The sequence below is a fragment of the Hevea brasiliensis genome, chromosome 17 (assembly GCF_030052815.1).
Source record: "Hevea brasiliensis isolate MT/VB/25A 57/8 chromosome 17, ASM3005281v1, whole genome shotgun sequence".
Classification (NCBI taxonomy): domain Eukaryota; kingdom Viridiplantae; phylum Streptophyta; class Magnoliopsida; order Malpighiales; family Euphorbiaceae; genus Hevea; species Hevea brasiliensis.
The window spans coordinates 19,922,451-19,943,381 of record NC_079509.1 but is presented as its reverse complement, the minus strand read 5'-3'; the positions used below and the strand labels follow the sequence as shown (position 1 = coordinate 19,943,381).

The following is a 20,931-nucleotide window of genomic DNA, read 5'->3' as shown; positions in this document are numbered from 1 at the left end:
AGGAATAGAGTAAAACAAGGTTTTATAAGATTTTTTTAAAGTATTATTTTTTTCTTTTTTATTTAAGGCTTCTTATGTTTTGTATAAATTTTATAATTTTTTATTATTTAAAAGGGAAGAAAAATTATTTTAAGTGCTTAAGGATTTTAAAAAGAAATTTTATTAATTTTTTAATTTTTAAAAATTTTAAAAATTTTATAATTTAGCAATTATAAGTTTTTTAAATATAAATTTTAAATTTTAAAAATTAAAAAAACTTATTATTTATAAAATTTTATTCTAAATAGAGGCTTTAACTTTGAATTTGAGAGTTTTTTTTTTCTTTTCTTTAAAATTATTATTGGGACAATTGACCTTTGACATAAATATTTACTTTTTTTTTAATAATTACACTCTTTTCGAGATTAACTTTTCCACATTTAAAATAAATTAGTAATCTTTTCTACATTATTAAATAATAGTAAATATAATTTTATAAATAATAAAGCCACTTAACATTAATTACACATAATTAATTTTATATAATAAATATATTATTTTTGTAGCTTAAATTTTGGATATATTTTTCATGGATCCAAATTGTGATTAGATTGAAAGTTTCACGCTGCGACCCGATTGGAATAAAAAGTGAGATCTGTAGTGTTAGCAGAGGGCATAGGCCGATGCGGGGGCAACGCCTCTGCAGTATGGATTAGTATAAATATTGTAATGTCCTACCCTTTGTGGTAAAGTTGTGAGATATTCAGAAAACACACTGGATTAAGGTTTAAGAGTTCTGACTGATTGTATCTTATTCTTTTCATCATAGTGGAACTTTTTCTCTTGTCTTGCCTGTTGACATAGATCTTAAGATTGAACCACGTTAAATTATGTGTTATTTTTCTTTTCTTTTTTATACTATGTGATTGTTCGATTTTTGTGTATGCCTTAGATTTGCGTGCTAGTCATAACAAACTGGTATCAAAGCTTTGTGCGCAAAACCTAGGGTTTACAAATGGCGTTGTCTTCAACAAAGTATGAGATGAAAAAGTTTAATGGTGGATCGAATTTCACTCTGTGAAAGATTAAAATCAAATCTTCCTTGATCCTGCAAGGTCTATGGAAAGCAATTGAGGATAACTTTCCAGAATGTATGAAAGAGGCGAAGAAGGTTGATCTGAAGGAGAGAGCCTTAAGTGCGATTTTCATGAGCATAATTGATAATGTCCTACGCGAGATTCCTGGTGAAAGCTCAGCGTCTGCGGCATGGAAGAAATTGGAGGAGTTATACTCTGCTACATCGCTGACCAACCACCTGTATTTGAAGAAAAGACTTTACAATATGAGAATGAGTGATGATACGCCCATTAAAGAACATCTGGATGAATGTGAAGATACGCCCATTGAAGAACATCTGGATGAATTTAATTCAATCATTATGGACCTAAAGAATATTGATATTGAGATTGATAGTGAGGATCAGGCCCTTATTGTGTTATGTTCTTTATCACCCTCCTATGAGACTTTTGTTGATACTCTATTGTATGGGAAAGATAGTATTTCACTAGACGATGTTAGTAATTCTCTAAAATCGAAAGAGTTAAAAAAGAATTTTCCCGATAATAGAGAAAGATTTGAGGGGGAAGGTTTGGTGAGCAGGGGAAGAACGCATTCAAGGGAGGGTTCTTCCAGCATGAAGAAATCTAAGGCCAGATCTAAGTCAAGAATGAAAAAGGCTAACTATTTTGGGTGTGGGGAGCAAGGTCACTACAGTAGAGACTATCCCAAGTTGAAAAATAAAAAGGGAAAGCAACGAGAAAGTTCTGCGAATGTGGTTGATAGTTTTATCAATTCTGATAGTGATGATAGTGCTGGGGAAATTTTATCCGTGAGTTCAAATCATGCATGAAATTCCTAGATTCTTGATACTAGTGCTACTTATAACATGTGTCCACACAGAAACTGGTTTGTCACTTACAAACAGATGAGTGGCAAGGTGTTTTTGGGCAATGATCGTGCATTATCTGTGGAAGAAATTGGTAACATCAAATTAAGGATGTTTGATGGCGTTGTCAGAACTATAGAGTGTTGGTATGTTCTAGGACAAAAGAGGAACCTGATTTCTCTTGGGACACTTGACTCTCATGGATTCAGATACCATGTAGAGAATGGAGTTCTCAAAGTGTGCAAGGGCTTTATGGTACTCATGAAGAGCAGTTTGGTTTCAAGATTGTATTTTCTTTAGGGCAGTACAATTTCAAGGGAAGCTACAGTAACATCTGAAAGCAATAATCTGAATTAAACTCAATTGTGGCAGCTGCATCTTGGTAATATGAATGAAAGAGGATTATCTGTTTTGAGCAAGCGAGATTTATTGAATGGGCAAAAAACAGAATCTGTGGACTTTTGTGAATAATGCGTGTTTGGCAAACAGATCAAGGTGAAGTTCGATAAAAAGGCAGTGTGCAAGACCAGAGGAATGGTGGATTATATCCACTCAGATCTATGGGGTCCTAATAGAATCCCTTCCAAGAACGGTGCCAGGTGCTTCATGATTTTGATTGATGATTACTCTCGGATGGTGTGGGTGTATTTTCTAAAAATAAAAGATGAGGCATTTTCAACCTTTGTAAAGTGGAAGACGATGATTGAGAAGCAGATAGAAAAGAAGGTCGAGCATCTTAGAACTGATAACAGGTTAGAATTTTGCAATCGTAAGTTCGATGCATTCTGCGGCAATGAAGGTATAGTGAGACATCGTACTTATGCAAGGACACTACAACAGAATGGTATTGCAGAACGCATGAATAGAACGCTTTGTGACAAAGCACGAAGCATGCTCTCACCTTCAAGATTGGGAAAAGATTTCTGGGCTGAAGTAATTAATATAGCCTGTTTTGTGGTTAATAGATCTCCATCTACAGCTATTAAGTGCAAAACTCCTTTTGAGATCTGGTCCGGTTCACCTGTTGATTACTCTCAGCTGAGAGTGTTTGGTTGCTCTACTTATGCTCATGTGAGAGATGGTAAGCTTGAGCTGATGGCAAGAAAATGCATATTTCTAGGGTATGCATTTGGAGTGAAAGGCTACAGGTTGTGGTGCAATGATCCAAAGTCTCCAGGATTAATTATCAGCAGGGATGTGACATTTAATGAGTCTGCTTCATTAGATAGTCAGAGGGAGAAGTCAATAGCAGAATCAGATCACAGTGTCAGATAACAGGTAGAGCTTGATATTTATACTTCAGCAGTTCAATCCAGTGATTCAGAGGATGATGTAACACCCTCACATTAGGTAGTTCTGTACATTCTACTGTTTCGATGACTAATGTCTATTCGGACAGCTAGAATATCTAGAACCACACTTAAATTAGAGTGAAAAGTTATAATTTAATTTAATAAAGATCTAGTAAGATTGTAGAAAAATAAAAGACGTGGTATGTAAATCGGTTAAATGAGCTCAAGCCCCGGTGATGGGTAACCTCACTAGGAAGTGACCATAGGTCCAGTGGCTATTATAATTCTTGTGAAATCTTGTAAGACCCTTAATTAAGACCTAATTGAGGTATTATTATGAAATTAAAAAGGCAAGGAAATAAAAAGAAATAAGTTCAAATAAGTAGATTTAAAGTTAAGGTGAAAAATGGAGTTAGGGACTTATTGGTTATTATGAAAAAGATAAGCTGAACACGGTAAAAGGAAAATTTGGTCAATTAAATTTAAGAGTCCAACATTGACAAAAAATGAGACAAATTGAGTTAATAAAGTTAAATTAGTTTAAGTAATTGTGATTAGAAAAATTAAACCTAATTAAGAAAAAGTCAAATTCAAATGATAAAGAAAGACTACTTATTTACAAGTTTGCCATTCTAATTAATTACAACTTTGCCATTATACATTAAAATAAGTTAAATATCATTTTTATCATCATCTTCCTCATTTTTCTTCTTCTTGGCCAAAAATCACTCTCCCTTCTCTTCCTCCATTTTTGATTTCCCAAGCTTTGGGTTACCTTGAATTCTTAACATCCTTCACTCCTAAAAGCCTAAACTAGCTTCAATTTGGTGAGAGCTCTTCATCTAAACAAGAAATTTCAAGGATTAGGAAGCTTTCAAGAAACCAAGGAAGGACCCCAAGGTTGAGTGGTGGTAGATTGAAGTTGTTTGAAGTTGATTAGAGCTTGTGAACAAGGTTAGTGTTAAGTAATCTTATGAATTTGAGTACTTTGTCAATTGGGAGTTAGGGTTTTTATGCCAATTAGGGTTTTTATGCTATGTGGCCTATTTAGTGATTTTATGCTTGTATTATGATCAAATGATGTTCAATTGTTGGGAAATATTGATGATTTGATGAATAAATTAAAGGAATGGGTGTGGTGCATTAAGTGCTGAATTTGGACAGCTTGAGTTCAGTAAGGTTATTAGCTCATAACTTTGGCTACATAACTCCTATTGATGTGAAACCAATGGGAGAAGAAACGTAAGACAAAATGCTAAAACTTTCATGTAGAACACTTGACCTGAAAATGGCTGAAAAGTACCTCAATCAGGGCTAGAATCCGGTAATGAAAACCTGAAACCTGGAAAACTGATCAAATAAATAGTACGTAGTAAATTAGGCATAATTCACTCTACAAAACTCCAAATTGAGTAAATCTTGAACCTGTATAATCCTGAGACACATGGAAACAATTCATATGAAGACCATGAAGTCAAACTATGATTGTAACCTATCCAAATTAGCTAGACAAAGTAAGTCCAGAATTCTGCCCTGATTCTGGAACTAACCTAAAAACCTGGAAAATTGCCACTTGAATAGTTTTAGAAAAATGACTATCACTAAGGCTACATAAATGCAAATTAGATTATTCTAAAGCTAAAATACACATAATACATAGAACTACAACTTTTATATTTTGACCTAGACCCAGATGTGAAGGCAAATTGGTTAAAATGTTAAAGTAATTTAGAACATTAGAACTGAGAATTTCCTACAACTCAGTAATTTTACCGTGTGACCTCCGTGTGGTTAACAGAGCATAACTTCCTTTGTATATCTCCAATTGAGGTGATACAAAATGATTTGAAAACTTAAGATAAAGGCCTAAAACTTTGTTTTAGAGACCTGATACAAATTCTGAGCACAAAGTGCTCAATTATGGAATGTAAGTTTAGGTGAAAATCTAGAAAACTTAAGAATCGCAGGGTAACACACCCAGGAGTAGTACCTAGTATTTTGACCATAAGTGGTGATCTAGACCTCCAAATTAAGTGATTCAAAATGATAATTAAAATTAAGATATAGAGGAATAATTTTTATGAAGATCACTTTGATAAATTATAACTAGAACTAGGTTAAAATTGAGTTTTAAAATCAGGTGCAAATGCTGCCCTGAATCTGGAAAAGTTGGAAAATGTAGTTAGTTTAGGAATTTTACTAGGGATTTATTTTATTTGTTTTTGGGGATATTAGAATGAGTATTGGAGCTTTGAAATTGTGTATTGTCAGTAGAGAAGGAAACCTTGAAGTAAAAGAGGGAAATGGTCAAGAGGGGAAATTAAAACAAGGTTTGCACACAACTTGATTTCCTTGTGTTTTATTTTTCAAATGAGATGAATAAATTTTCTATAAATCAAATTTGAGTTTCTTTTGTAATTGTGAATTATTTATATTGTTTTGAGATTATTTGAATGTTGAAATGAGTTTATTAATGGGTTGAAAAGGCGGATGTTGGCCATTGATGTTATTGTAGCAAGGGGGTGATCAGAATGAATGCCTTTTAGAAGTGTTTGAGAAATTATTTTGTTTCTAACCCTATGTGTTGAATTATGATGATTTGAAATGCTTGGGTATTTGAATGGAAATTGTTTAAATTATTTTAAAATAATAGTTGGCATGATAGATGTAACACCCTCCCTGTAGCAACTCCGTACATTCTACTGTTCTAGTGACCAATGTCGGACTGGACAGCTAGAACATTCGGAAAAATATTTAAACTAAAGTGAGGAACCATAATTAACTCAAATATTAATAAGAAAAATTTAGGAAAAATTTTAGAAATAAAATACAACCAAGTTAAATGAGCCGGTACTCTAGTGATGGGTAACCTAGTGGGAAGTTGCGGTTCTCGCAACTAGGAGCCCTCGACCCGGGGAAAAATTCATAAAATAATTTTTAGGACTCCAAAGAAGGGTCATTGAGGTTCCTATGGCATTAGAATGCCAAGAAAATATTTAGAAAAATTTTTCAATCGGTACAGACAATTTTGACCAGTTAAGCCAAACAGAGGGCATTTTGGTCATTTCGTCTTCAGAGATGATTTTTGACCAACTTGTCCAATTAAGTACATAAATTATATGACATAAATATGAATTAATGTTGATGAAAAATTAATTTGAAGTTAGTAGAAATGAAAGAAAAAAAAAAGGGAATAAAATGCCTAATTATGACATCATAATGATGTCATTTAAAACCTCCCACCAATCACCATTTAGCAAGTCGTCTTAAAACAAATAAAAGAGATAAAAATTAAGAAAAAAAAACTCCAGAATTTTTCTTCTTCTTCAACCAGCCGAAAATTCTCTCCCCCTTCCTCCATAACTCTTATTCACTTATACCTTCAATCCTTTGATTTCTCACCCCAAAATCTATAAAATCATTCACTAAAATTTATCACCCAACCTTGCTAGAGTGTTTGGTAGCCAAGAAAACAAAAGAAAGTGAAGAATTAATAAGAGAAAATTCTGCCCTACTAAGGTTAGTGCCATCTTTCTCTTTCTTTCTTTGGATATCCATGTTAAGACACTAAGTTAGGCTAGGAATTTGTGGGAATTGAAGAAAATTATGCATGCTAGGGTATATGGTAAATTTTGGCAGCCTATTGGGGGTGGTGATTTTGATTGTTTTGATGGGTTTAGAGTGGATTAGAGATGGTGTTTGAAGTGTATATATATTGATAATGAATTAGTAGGTTTAATTAATGTATGTTGTGTGAATTGGAATGGGGAACTAGGGTTTTGGAGAGAAACTTGGGCTTTGCTTATGTAATGGTGAATGAACATTCTAATGGTCAATTAGTGACTATTTGAGATAAATTGACCATAACTTGGAGTGAATTGTAGCATTAAAAACTGATTTGGTATGCTGCCTAGTGAGACCTGCAGGTTGGGATGTGAGTCCAGCCTGTTTGGACAGCCATAACTTGGGCTGTGTAGGTTCAATTGGTGTTTGGCCAATTGGAAATGAAACTAGACACAAAATGGCACAACTTTGGTGAAGAAACCATGCCCATAAGACCAAACCAAGTGGACCAAAAGCCTGCCCCAATTCGGGTGTCCTGCAATCTGTTTTTGCAGAATGACCAAATAAACAGTGTTCATTTGGCCATAACTCAGTGTAGAATGCCCCAATTGACCTGAAATTTTACCAGCAACAAGCTAAGATATAGACCAACAACTTTCATGAAGAAATCCACCCAAAATTATGACTAGAACCTATCCAACAAGGGAGTTGCGATTACTGATTCCTTGCCTTTGTAGATATGGTCAGTCCAGAAAAATTCCAATCCGGCCAGTTGTGGTTTTTAGACCATAACTTGAGCTACAAAACTCCAAATGGAGTGATTCAAAAAAATAAATTCAACTAGACAAAATAAGAAACAACTTTCATGTTTATCATTTTTCCAAATTCCCACTACAACAGTAACTAATGGAACAGTAAAAATAAGGTATCAAAACTGAAAATTCTGCCCCATTAACTTTAAACTTAGAAATGGTATTGGCAACCAATACCAACAAATTTTGAATGCAAAATGTGGTATGTTGGGAGTATTAAAACCAATGTACCTATTTTCTATGCAAAAGTCAACATTTTTGTTGACTAATGAAGGGAATAGTAACACCAAAACTTGAAATTCAAAAATTGTAAAACTCAAAAGTGTCAAATGCCCCAGTATACCTAACAAGATTGGTTTGGATAGCTTAGCATGCCAATAGGGTTCAGTTAGCAGTACTGCACATAGCATTATGCCATTCTGTGATTTCATGGCTTTTAGCCATTCCGACATTGTGTTAAGATTTGGCCTTGTGCCTGATGTTATTACAACTTATTAGCTGTTCTGTTGCACACCGGGAGATACATATGCGACCGATGGTGTGACGGCCCGAGGTACTTGATACCCAGTGCCAGTTTACCCGTTTATCGATCCGATCGTCAAAGATAGGTTACTTGGGCAACCAAAAATGAAAGTGGATAAATTTAATGAAATAATGAATATAACCAGTACAAAATAAGTATGACTACAAATACTCAACAAAAATTTATTTACAATGAGACATCAATACATTCACTACATATTTATTTTCTGTTATTTCTTTTTATTTTATTATTGGCACCACTAAGCATTATTGCTTAGCGCGTTGCTTTTGCCACGCGTAGGTTCTGGAGATACTGACCGAGAGCCCAGTAGACCACAGACTGGGTGAGACCTCCTATAGCTCTGTATAGTGTCCGTGTCACCTCACCATCTTCAGTGCATTGGTAGGACACTAGGTTTTATTTTGGTATTTTGTAACCAACTTTTATTTTCTCTTGTGTAATTGAGACTTATGTAATGTATTTTGATGTTAATGTAAATAGTGAAAATTGTGTTTATGAATGGAAAATTGAGTATTTATTTATTGCTTATATATGAATACCATGAGAAATGAATGATTGAGAAATGGATATGTTGTTGAAAAATATTGAGATTTTGATGATTATTGGAGTTTGAGAATGATTGGAAATGATTATTGGAAGTGTTTCTCACAGGTTCCGAAGAACTGTTTTTTCCATTTTTAACCGGTACTCTGTCGGATTTTCTATAAAATTTTCGGAACCTCAAATAAATTATAATTTTAATAAATGACTTAAATGAATTATATTTCACAAATTATATTCAAAACTATGATAAGAATAAATTAAGGAAGAATAAAAATGATTAAGATAAAATAGAGTGTTCCGGTACACCGTGTGACATATCTTACTCGGATATACTGTAGACGGGTAAGGGGTGTCACAATAGACTTGTTTGCTTCCCTCATTAGTAACGGCTAGTGAGGTTGAGATTAATTATATTACTTCCCTCTCCGGCTTGCCAGTTGAGGTTGAGATCGAATGAGTACTCATATTTGCTAGCTAGCCCTCCCTCATTAATAACAGTTAGTGAGGTTGAGATAGTTTTATCGTGGTGTACAACACGGCATTGATCGTGAAATTTTGTGTCATGACTTAAACTGTATGATGTTGGCAATACTAATGATTTTTTAATGTTTGAAATGAATGAATTGTTGATACTTGGAAAGCGTTACTAAGGTTTTATGATTCATGGAAAATTTAATATTTCAAATATTTTGTCATGAATTAAAAAATTATGTTTTATTGGGATTTTGAATTAATAGTTGTGCACCACTGGGTTATATACTCAGCGATAGCAGTTTTCATACTGTTGCAGGTAAAGGAAAAGAGAATGCAGTAGAGTGAGCTTACTAGAAGTTATACTTGGTTTGATCAGTGGGTATATTTTAGGTATAACCCTTTTTATATTTTACTCAGATGTAAATTAATGACTATATGTATGTAAAAATATTTGAGCAGTTGTACCAGAAACAATGTAATGTTATTTTTAGTTAATGGAGCAAACTTTTGATGAACTATGAATCTAATGAAATGTGGATTTTATAGATTTTGAATTACCTATACTACACAGGTTTTAGACAGGTTTATAAATTTTTGGATTGTTGAAATTTCAACCATCACTACACCGATTTTTCGTAAAATTTTTCTTTAAGTTTAAAATGCTTATTTTATTTCTTAACTATGTTCACAGTACTTCTCTCAACTTTTCATCAATAAGTTTACTTGAAAATGAATTTGAATCGTTTAAAATCCCTTATAGTATGTTTAATGGATTATCGGTAGACGAAGTTCGGTAATTCATTAGGCATATTATGGGATCATGTCATATCTTATGGAAGGATAAGGTGTGATAGATGAGGTGTAAGATCCTGATCAACAAGAGGATGCACCTGAGCAACAGCAACAGGAACCATATAGCATTGCAACTGGTAGAGAGAGAAGACAGATTAGACCACCGCAGAGATATGCATATGCAGATCTAGTAGCGTTTGCCTTATCAGTTGCTAAGACAGTTAATGTGCATGAACCCAGCAATTATAGAGAAGCCATTTTTTATTTAGATGCAAATTAGTGGGTCAGTGCTATGAGTGAAGAAATTGAATCTCTTCACAAGAATCAGACTTGGAAGCTTGTAATATTGCCTAAGGGATAAAAAGTGGTAGGTTGCAAATGGGTGTTCAAGAAAAAGGAAGGCACTCTAGGTATTGAAGCACCTCGATATAAGGCACCGTTGGTAGTAAAAGACTTTACTTAGAGGGAAGGGATTGACTTTAATGAAGTATTTTCTCTAATTGTGAAGCACAGTTCTATCAGAGTCTTACTTACTACGGTTGCTCTTCATGATTTAGAGCTTGAGCAACTAGATGTGAAAACAACATTTTTGCATGGTGAGTTGGAGGAGCAAATTTATATGAGTCAACCTAAGGGATTTGTCATTTCAGGTATGGAAAACCATGTTTGCTTGCTTAAGAAATCTTTATATGGTCTGAAACAGTCCCCTAGGCAGTGGTACAAAAGATTTGATACATTCATGGTTCATAATGGCTTTAATCGTAGTTCATATGACAATTGTGTGTATTATAAGAAGCTTTCAGATGATTCCTTTGTTTATTTGCTGTTGTATGTGGATGACATGCTCATTACTGCTAAAAGTATAACACCCTCATACTAAGTAGTCCTGTACATTCTACTGTTCCGATGACTAATATCTGTCTGGATAGCTAGAATGTCTAAAACTATACTTAAATCACATAGAGAAGCCATAAATAAAATTGATAAAGATCAAATGAAGTTGGATAAAAATAAAAAAAATGGAGCACCAATAGGTTAAATGAGCCTAGGTCATAGTGATGAGTGACCTATATGGGAAGTGACTATAAGTTCAGTTGCTACCTTAAATTCGTGTGGGACCGTATGGAGACCTTAATGAAGGAATTATTTAGAAATTATTGGGAATATGAAAATCATAGAAATGAAAAGAGAATAAGTACCAATAAGTGAATCAAAACTTAAGGACTCATCGGGTACTATGGGAAAAAGATACCGTATAACCCGATGAGGGGCATTTTGGTCATTTCACTTGAAGAGGTGACTTTTGATCAAAATGTCAATTAAATTAAGTGAAATTAATGTATTGAAAAATGAAGAAATGTTGATGAAAATTTAAGTAAAAATGTGAAAGGAAAATAAAAGAAATGAAAATTCAAAATTTAATTAGCATTATAACCTAAGCATGACCTCATGATGATGCAATTAAAATTAATGGCCTATTAACATTAGACAACCATTCTAATTATCAAAATTTAAAAAACAAAACACCTTCCTTTTCCTACTCAAACCAGCCAGCTCACTTCTCTCTCTCCCTTCTTTCATTTTTCCTCCATTGATGAACACACCAAGCTTTGAATTCTTGAGTTTTCTTCCATAAATTACCTAGCCACTTAAGTAGAAACTTGAAATTAGACCTTGATTAAGAGATTGGGAGCAAGGAAAATCAAAGGAAGTGAAGATTTGGAAGATACAAAATCTGCCTATTAAGGTAAGTGACCTTCCAAGTTTAATTAGTGTTATATCTTTTGAAATTAAGTTGAGTTGAGTAGAAATTGACTTGAAAATGGATGAATCATGGTTGTTAGGAGGGGTTTGAATTTCGGCCAACAGTAGGAAGGCTAGGGTTTTGATGTAGTTTGATGAAATTAAACATGATTCCTAACTTAGGTGATGATGTATGCTTGATTGGTGTGTTTGAGTTGCATGAAATTATTTGAATTGGAAAGTTGAGCAATTAGGGTTTGGAGAATTAGGGCTTTTGTGCTAGGAGTGTCATTGATGTGTTTAATATTAAATTATGGCCATTTGGTATGAATTGAATGTAGTTTGGTGTTGGTTGGTAGAAGGAATTAATGGAATAAGAAAGGGGTGAGTGTGCTGGAATTCTGGACTCTGGAGTCCAGCACACTTAAATGCTCATAAGTTGAGCTCACAACTCCAATTGGTGTGAAACTAATTGGAAATGAAACATAAGACATAGAGCTAAAACTCTCATGAATAATGCCTGCCTAGAAAATGATCATAAGTTACCTCAAATTTGGCTTAAATCCGAAATTACAATTCTGGACCTGACAAAAATGACCAAATGAACAGTACTTAGTAAATTATGCATAATTCACTCCAGAAAACTCTAATTTAGGTGATTCTTGAACCAATGGAAAGTTGAGACATAAGTTTTATGAAGACTATAGAGCTAAATTATGACCCTAACCTGATCAAATTGCTAGACAAAGTTAGTCCAGCAAATCTGTCTTAGTGCTAGACTGAACCTGGAAAATGTGAAGCAGTAGGCATCCGATCAGTTTTGGAAAAATTATCATAACTTGGGCTACAAAAATAAAAATTAGGTGATTTCAAAGTCAAAATTCTCATAAGATATAGAACTAAAAACTTTATGTTTTGACCAGAGCCCAATTCTTACGGCAAAGTAGGAGAATTATTGGGATAAGTCGGGTGGAATTCCTGCACCTTAGCTAATTTACCCTATGACCTCCAAATGGTTATCAGCCCATAACTTCCTCTACAAAACTCCAATTTAAGTGATTCAAAATGATTTGGAAACCTATGACAAAAACCTAAAACATTGTTTTAAGGACTAGGGCCAAATTATGAGCTTAAGATGCCCAGATATAGAATACAAAATTAAGGTATAAATCTGAAAAACCTGGAATTTCAGGATATAGCACCCAGAACAATGTTTAGTAATTTGGCCATAACTTGAGATCCAGAACTTCAAATTGAGTGATTTAAAAAGGAAAATAAAACTAAGACATAGAAAAATAACGTTCATTGAGATCATTTTCCCAAATTATGACTAGAACTAAGTTTAAATGGGATTGTAAAATTAGGGTTTCAAACTGTCCAGAACCAGAATTTATTAAAATTGCATAGCCAAATTAGGAGACGTGTCTCCATCCTTTACACCCACATAATTTGAACCATCAATAGTGAAAGTCTGAGGCAGTAAAATGTCCTTTGCCCATAAAAAAATTATCATTAAATAGATTGATAAGTAAAATAAAAGATTATCATAAAAAATTATTGTTAAAACTTGTATAGGTAAAAACTAATTTTTTTAAATAAAAAATTATAATTATTATCTAATTATTATAAAATGTAAAATTAAGCTATTCAAATTTAGTTTTTTAAAAAATAATCAGAAGAATTTTAAAAAATAAAAGAATAGTCCATGGTAAAAAAAAAAAAGAGCATGCGCTGTTTGAGCGTGCCACATGGTATTGCAATGCCACATGTCGACACCATATTTTGGTCGACCCCTAGAATCAATAAAAATTCTTCTTTGAACAGCTAATCACGTTTCCGATCCCTCTTTGATAGGCGGTCACATTTCCGATCTTTCCTCACAAAGGATTGAATCAATGCCAAGTCCTCATATTCATTAAAGCCTTGCCGATCTCTCAAATCATTTACTGACCTCTCAAACCCGTTGTCGAATTTCCGGACCTGTCAAGTATATTCCTGATCTCTGTTGATAAATAAAATGAACTGGCACTAGATCTTTTCCTACCAGTTTTATTGCCGACCTCCTTTCCGAAGGTTTAAGAGCTAAAGTTTTAGTTCGATTTAATGAGGATTCCGATCTTAAGTGTTCGAGTTAAATTTTCAATCAAGTTCCGTCAAAGATTTCTTCCCTACCGATCTCATGCTTAAAGTGCTTTCCGATCTCTCATACTTAGATTAATAATCACATTTAGTTTTTGTTTCTTTGTGCTCATACAATCAAATACTCGGACAAACAATGGTTTAAAATTTTCCGATCACAATCATTCATTGAACAAAGAGGCATTTCATTTCATGTCATAATCAGTACAGTTATTCGGTGAGGATCACCCCACTGATCTACATTTGGATGACTCTCCCTCTCTCCCTCACCTTGGCTTCCTCCTCACTATCTTCGCGCCGCCTGGAGCCAGTCATCCATCCAGAGAAGTCCTCTTGTGGTAGCGCTTTTGGAGTTCGGCCAAGAGATCCTTATGAGCATTCACATAGGCTCCGGCTATTCCTGACACCATCTCTTCATCTTTTTCCTTAAGCTCTTTGCCTTTCTCGGTAAGCTCCTTATCCTTCGCGTTAAGCTCCTCTATAAGTTGAGCGACCTGAGCGGCTTCGTTGGCCTGAAGTGCCTGGACTTCTCTCAGAGCCCGTTCTCTTTCAGCCAGGTCACGAGACTTCTACCACCGTGGTCTTCATGGTACTTCGCCCGTCCCTCGACTTGAGATATATAATCCCGAGCGGATGAGAGTTGGGATCGGAGGGAAGCCAATTCCTGATTTTTCTTCCCGACCTCCTTACCCAGACGTTGAATCTTTTCCCGAACCATGGTCTGGTTCACCAGACACTCCACATTCAAGCTCATGGTTCGAGTCAAGATATCATCGAGACCATTCCGGGATAGCCTGTCCCGATCCTCTTGAAAGAAGATGGTAGATCCCAGGACTTTGGCAAAATCGGAGTTCTCCCTAACAGTCCGGTTATTCTTCAAGCAGTCGATCAGTATCTGAGCGCCACGAGAAGAGGTCCTCCCAGAAGATTGAGAAGGCTCCCTTTCCGTGCTTGGAATAACTGAGAGAGGCGGGGGCTGCTCTTCCGATCTAGGAGGAGATCGCGGCCTTGATGGTCGGCGGACCCGAAGGTTGAGGTGGGTCTCTTTGTATCTCCCCAGGTTCGTGACCGGGTGTTTGAAGACGTTCCGAACGCTTCATCTCCTTTATCTTCCGGGAGATCTCTCTTTCCTTCTTCCGCTTCCTAGAACCCTCACCACCCGCCATACCTGCACAGAAAAGAGGTTAGTGAGATCGCTAAGGTCCTGAGAACTGAGATATAGAAAATACCAATGCCGAGGTCAGAGAGCGGAAGTTCGCGATCTTGGCCGGTGATCAGTTGCATGGTCCAATGGTGCGATTCAGCCACCGCATTTGGACAGAATATTTTAGAGTGGCGGCCCGACTTTTCACTCCATCACTATTAAGCTTTCCTCTTGACTCGGGTAATGTGCTTGGAAGCGAGGGGCCCCTGGTACCACCAAATACGAGGAAAGTCCTCAAAGCGGCTCGGATCTTTACTCCTCGAATGAAGAACCTGGTTCTTCCAATTCTTAAGGGATGAGGCAGATCGGAAAAGAGTCCGCAATGAGGCTTCGCTGAAAGAACCGATGTTCGTCATCCTTTGGCGAGTTAGTGCATGCTCTGGCGAACACCTTAGCCGTAGGTCTGATTCCCTTAGCTCGGCATAGACCTCGGAAAGCTACCAAGATCCGCCACGAGTTGGGGTGAATTTGAACAATGGATGCTCGGTGAAGTTTTAGGACCTCCTTATAGAAATCGGCTAGAGGGAACCTCAGACCGCCTTTAATCGTTCCTCGTACACCATGACCATGTCATTCTCTTCAAAAGAGTGATCGACACGAAGATCGCCATGGCACTTGATCAGCTCATATGAATCAGGACAAATATTGTATTCTTGAACAAACGATTGCAGATCGGATTCTCGAAGAACCGACGGAAGCTCGTCTATAGGAAGGGTCTCTCTCCTTGAAGAAGGTGCGAGCCTCGATGGTATGACCAGCCCCCGAGTTGGAGCGGAGGCCCTGGGAGGTTCTTGTTGAACGCTTGGCCCGACTGCCTCTTCTTCAGACGATGACCACGAGAACTGAATCGAAGGAGGGCTTGCCGCTCTCTGACCTTCGGCACCGTTCATTTTCAAAAGAAACAAAGAATTTAAATTAAAAAGAGGATCAAAGCCCTTACCGGAGTCTGATCGGCATCGGAAGAACTTGAGAAAATGAGAGAACTTCGAAGTTGTGAGCAGAGGATTGAAAATGGAATGAGAGAACAACTGGCTAACCCTCCCACCCCTATTTATACTAGTCCGAGCATTTAATGCTCGCGAGGTTCTAGGCAGCGCATCGATTGGTGGAACTCGACAGCTGTTCTGACACTTCTCTCAAATATCTGAATGTTCAGAGATCGGTTAATTAGAGATCGGCATAATGAGCTAAATATTTTGAATAAAGGATCAGTTAAGTATCATTCAGGTAAAAAAACCAGATCGGATAACCACATTAGAGATCGGAAAATAATCAATGCAAAAATAATAAGATGATAACCGATAAAATAAAGTCTTTATTTTCAAAAGTTCGGATTACATCATTTGGGCGATCTCTAGGGATCGGATTACACTAACATTGGATCACATCATTTCTGTGATCTCTAGAGATCGGATTGCATTGAAAATAAAATACATCATTTGGGCGATCTCTAGGGATCGGACTACAATAAAGGTCTAACTACATCATTTGGGCAATCTCTAGAGATCTGATTACATTTCAGGATTACATCATTTGGGCGATCTCTAGAGACCGGTGGAACATCCTATCTAAAAGGCCTATGTCAAAGCCTAGTCTTGTGGCTGAATCAAAAGATGTGTTTGACCAGGAGACCTACTGTTGGCATCGGATAGATGTGCAGCTAAGATGGTGTGACTATGACTCCCATTTAGATTAGAGAAATCGTCACCGATGTTACCACTCGAAACCGACCCGCTGTCGGAACACCAAATGTGGAGGAAAGACGCTGTCGGAACACCCAATGCGATGAGAAGCCGAATGAACTCAGTTGAGCGACTCGAGATCGGTACAACCAAAGTCCGCAATACAGATCGGTCAAATCCAGTCCTCTCACCATCATCAGTAAAGGTCATTCGATCACCGGATCGTGAATTTTGATCGGTAAGTAAAGAAGTTCATCGGAAAAGATCAAAGCCACGATTATAGCGTAACTTCCACCGAGCAGCTAGAACAGGAAAGTAAGAAAAGAAGAGAGGAAAGTCGATGAAGAAAATGTCTCCGTCATGTGGGTATATATAGGGGAAATGGGCATTTAATGTCGAATGAAACGGCGACGCTTCGAGAATCCAGATCTAATTAATGCATGGACCGAATCGGCATCGATTAAGGGATAATAGAGATCGGAGATAGGAGATCGCATGAGAGATCGGAATAGGAGCTAGGGAGGGATCGGAAGACAAAAGAATAAGACAAATCCCAATAACCGCCGCCGTAATCGAGCCGAGGTAGTTAAAGCGTGGCAGACGAGATCTCCACCGCACGCCTAAGAATCGCCCGCAATGCTGACAGGTGCCAGGGTATGTCATGACAGTCCTGTACATCCCAATCTCCACCGTTGATCCCACTTGTAAGGACAAACCCGGAACCCTTAGATCAAGAGAGAAGACGACAATACCAGCGTCTTTCACTCTTAGCCCTCGGATCGTTCCGGACAAGGAAATTTGAGACCGTCAGATGGAAAGAAGAAAAGGACAAATATTATGAAGAGTGATCTCAACCATTCATTTTGATTCTCTTTAATTCCTGAACCTCCGATCATGTCCTTCGAGATCTCGACCCTCCATCTCCCTCAAATAAATCCTGACCCTTCACGAAGAGCACCCGATTCCTATAAATACCGGCATAGAAACTGTTCAAGGGACGGACGGAAAAACAGACGAGAGGCTGTTATTATAGCAAGAGGAACTCTGAAAATTCATTTAGTTTGTTACTCTGCTATTTAGAAGTGTTGATTAAAAGGACTTTGGAAACTAGTTTTCTGAAGTGTTTTCTTGAAGAGATTTTGAATACTGGAACCCTATATTTCCAGTTTGTTCATTATCAGGTCATACTCTCACTTTCTGTCTTTTATCATCTCTGTTTTCACTGCCCAAGATCAACTCCATATCACTCATTTCTTTAGGTAAGTACCCTCCAGTTCACGAAGAACACCACCCTCAGGCTAATCAGTCTACTTTCTCATCCCTGTTTGCCACCCCGTAACTATTTTAGTAGACCCGGCTCCTCACAGGTAAGAGTTCATACTGCTGTTTACGTTTATTTTCTGCACTTCCTTTGTTCTTCATACATCTGCAACTTTCTTCAAGATTATTTTGTACGAGAGAACCCAAGAAAAATGTTGTTGTAAGAGTTCATGCTACTGTTTTATTAAGTGTCTACGTTTATTTCCCGCATTTTCCTTGTTCTTCTTACATCTGCGATTTTCTTCAAGACCATTTCTGCACAAGCAATCCCAAAGAAAGTCACTCTCAAATCATCTTTTTAGTGATCAGTTCATTTTATTGATCTCCGTCATTTCTGAAAACAAGTTTTCTAACTCCTAGTAGTATGTAAATGGTTGGGTAAACGTAGGTAGCTGCAACTTAGAGGTCTCCTTTAAAAGAAAGGACCTGAATAACACGTCTGGAAGATAGCCAAACTATTAGGTTGGCGTAAATGACCACTCGACAAAGATGTCATAGAGTGGAATAAGACCAAAGTAAACGAAATGAGAATAGGTCGGGCGTCAATAGATCTTGTAAAATGAATACATGGGAGGTCGGTAAATCAAGTCTAGTTTTCCCCATCTAGCCAAAAGGTATTGAGAAATCTTATCCTCAACATCTTTAAACTTCAGGACCCTTATTTTTAGGTTCTTAGGACACCAAAATTCGGGACATCGGAGAAATCCCTTTCAGGCTCCTTTCTAATTTAAAAGAGATCGGAGGAGAGTTCTTGTCTGGTCTCAACTCAAAATATAAATAACTATTAGATAGGGATCGGAGGAGAGTTCTTATCCGGTCTCAACCCCAAATTTTTAATAAACGTCTAAAAGAGATCGGAGGAGAGTTCTTATCCGGTCTCAATCCAAAATTTTAATAACTATTAAATAGGGACCGGAGGAGAGTTCTTATCCAGTCACAACTCAAAATATAAATAACTATTAGATAGAGATCGGAGGAGAGTTCTTATCCGGTCTCAACCCCAAATTTTAATAAACGTCTAAAAGAGATCGGAGGAGAGTTCTTATCCGGTCTCATCCTCAAAACTTCAAATAAATAACTTAAAAGAGATCGGAGGAGGGTTCTTATCCGGTCTCCCCTCAAAATTTTAATAAACAACTTAAAAGAGATTGGAGGAGAGTTCTTATCCGATTCTCACACCCATTCACTGAGGTTGTCTCATTTACTTATGTATCTGGGTGATCCAAATTTAGTGAAAAATCAAATATTCCTTCTACCAAAAGGATTAACATTGCCGCCTAAGCCCTCCTAACTAATTTGTAAAGGACGCAGAATTAAATCTACTTACCCTTATTAAGGGACGAGGTGGGGTGCCTAACACCTTCCCCACCCGTTTACGGACCCCGAACTTAGAATCTCTGTTTTAAAGTGGTTTCATTTTTAATTTAACTTCTCAAATGGTTTTCTTTAGTTTCCCTCAAAACTAAGGTGGCGACTCCTCACTTTTTCCCACTTCGGTGAGTGATCGTTTAGGCGACCGCAAAATCCCATTGCGACAGCTTGGCGACTCCGCTGGGGAAGTATCCCGACTTAACCCCGGTCTAGTGGTCCAAAATTAGATTTAATTTTTGTCCGATCAAATTATAGTTAGATGGGCTCACTCGGCGATGTCTTATATGTTAATTATTATTGCTGCTAACTATTTTGTTTTGCATGTTCTATCTCTCACAGTGTTCTTCATTTCAAAAAGGAAGAAAAACGAAAAAATGGGAAAATAAAATCCCCCTGAATTGGGAAGAGGTAAAGGTGTCCCTTCACACACCGAACACTCACACAATGTCCTCACACACTATGGTCCTAACCCGGGCTTTCTTACCCTTTTAGGAAAGTAGGAGGGAGTCATGTAGCGGTGCAGTGGGTTTTACCCGTTAGTATCCGTGAAGGCTTACTCAAATTGAAACTCGCTCTATCCTTTGTGATACTCGTGGAATTTTCCGATAACATCACGGGGTAGAATGGGGCTCTCTTGTTTACAGTAGGGGCAATTTGGGAACCTGTGGCTTTTAGAAAATTAGTTCCTGAGCTAAACTATCACAATAGTTGAAGGTCGTAGTAAACTACCTCATAAGATAGAACTATCCAGGTAGGTAGAGCTCACCGGTGTTAGGCCTAAACCGACTATAGGACGAAAGGGGCATACTTTCTCTTACCCTATTCTGCTTTAATTTCCTTTTGTTCATTTCTTTTGAGGGTAATCTTGAATCCTACTAGAACACCTACACATTTTCCTACTTTGATAAATGTGTACGTGTCACTCTGTCAACAGTATGATTCAAAATTACCCTAATTTGTCTTACTAACGAATTTCCTCACAGGCATTACCAAACCAAGAGTCTGTAAAAGGATAGGCATCATTTTTATCATGGCATCCTCGAGTCAGTCGGCAGGAAAGGTTCAGAATGCTAAACTTTGGTCCAAATCAGCTCATTGTCCGGTACCCTCGCAAAATGATGCTTCCGAGGCACCTGCTGGCTCGCTACCTTCGCTAGATCTGAATAAAATAGAGGTCGAATGAGCGACCTAGAGGGTCTCTAACGGATGGAGGTCGCTTCCGATCAAGCCAAGGCGTTTTGAAGAGAAATGCGGAAGATTGCAACCTTAATGCAAGTCAAGGTCCAAATCCCGGCATTAAAAGCCATGTTGTCGGTTTGGAATCCTAAATATGGGGTATTCTCTTTCAATGACATTGATACGGTCCCCACTATGGAAGAATATCAGGCATTGCTGGGGATCCCATACTCATTGCAGAGCCGGATCTACTTACACCTCGAGCATAGGCAAACCTGGAAACGGTTGGCTCATATGTTGGGTTCTCCCCCAGAAGAAGTAAAGTCCAAAGAAACTGCCAAGGGAAAAACA

The 20,931-nt window shown here is 37.1% G+C and overlaps 1 pseudogene; it reads left to right on the top strand.

The window, feature by feature from the left end:
• Nucleotides 1-1,132: 1,132 nt before the first annotated feature.
• The window catches only part of LOC110635751 (uncharacterized), a 37,893-nt pseudogene continuing 18,094 nt past the window's right edge, over nt 1,133-20,931 (top strand).